Source organism: Sinocyclocheilus rhinocerous, unplaced genomic scaffold, assembly GCF_001515625.1.
Source record: "Sinocyclocheilus rhinocerous isolate Xijiao unplaced genomic scaffold, SAMN03320098_v1.1 scaffold1246, whole genome shotgun sequence".
Lineage (NCBI taxonomy): Eukaryota > Metazoa > Chordata > Actinopteri > Cypriniformes > Cyprinidae > Sinocyclocheilus > Sinocyclocheilus rhinocerous.
Window position 1 is genome coordinate 334,044 of NW_015630543.1, and position 1,084 is coordinate 335,127.

Sequence of the window (1,084 nt, forward strand, 5' to 3'; positions counted from 1 at the left end):
ATATAGTTAGTTGGTTAGTTATTTTTTAAATATTACTATATAGGTTTAATTTATTTATATTTCAGTTTTAGTTTATATTTATATCCAGTTCATAACATTTATTTCCAGTTACAAAAATAATGTTTCAGTTAGTTACATTTTCATTTAAAGATCTAATTTTAACATTTCATTTTAGCTTTATTTCAATTGACAAAAATATTTTAATAGATATTGATATAGTAGCCCTGGCTGGTAAACTGTAAAGAGGAGTGAACTGCATCAATGGTGAAGTTAATCTAAATAAAACAGGCAAAATTCAAAAACAGCTGATTTGAGCAGAAGTAAAAAAAACAAACAAACAAAAAAACAACAACAAAAAACAAGTTATAATGTTATGTGTATAATGTGTATTATTTTGAACACTCTTACACTTGTTACACTCATATTAGATGTTGATTGTCACAGGAAGCCGCACACATGCACACAGATCCTGTGCACCCATCATGCCGTGCGTTTACCCCTGTGCCGGGGCGATACGCCCCTCGAGGGCAGCCCCCTCTGCTTTCCCATCTCTCGATGTGTTGGATGGGAACCTGTTGGACGGGTCGCCGGGTCTCCCTGTGGACGTGAGGCGGGCGCATGAGGTCACACCTGCGGCCCACGTATCCGGCCCGACAGATGCACCTGCCCTCAGAGTCACAGCGCTGGGACACGGAGCCCCGAGCGCTGCACTGACACGGCCTACACAACTGAGGCTCACTGTTCCACCAACAATTCGGCTGAACACACACATTCACGGGTTTATGAATATTGCTACAAATATTCCCCAGCGACTTAAGACTGCTTTTGTGCTCCAGGGTCACATAATTTATATAACAGAAATAAATAAAATACAATTTAGCAAAGGAACAAAACTAAAAATTGCAACTACTAAACTGCAATAAGGACCTATGTATATACTATTATAGTTTTTATTAATATTTTCAATTAGCTTTTATATTTTCAGCTTTCGTTTAGTTATTTATTTTTGTAATTTTGTTATGTATTTGTCATTTATATATATATATATATATATATATATATATTTTTTTGTTTTGTTTTATTT

The 1,084-nt window shown here is 35.4% G+C and overlaps 1 protein-coding gene across 1 annotated transcript in view; it reads right to left on the reverse strand.

The window, feature by feature from the left end:
* LOC107740527 (laminin subunit alpha-2-like) overlaps nucleotides 1–1,084 on the reverse strand; it is a 230,930-nt gene that overhangs the window by 92,158 nt on the left and 137,688 nt on the right.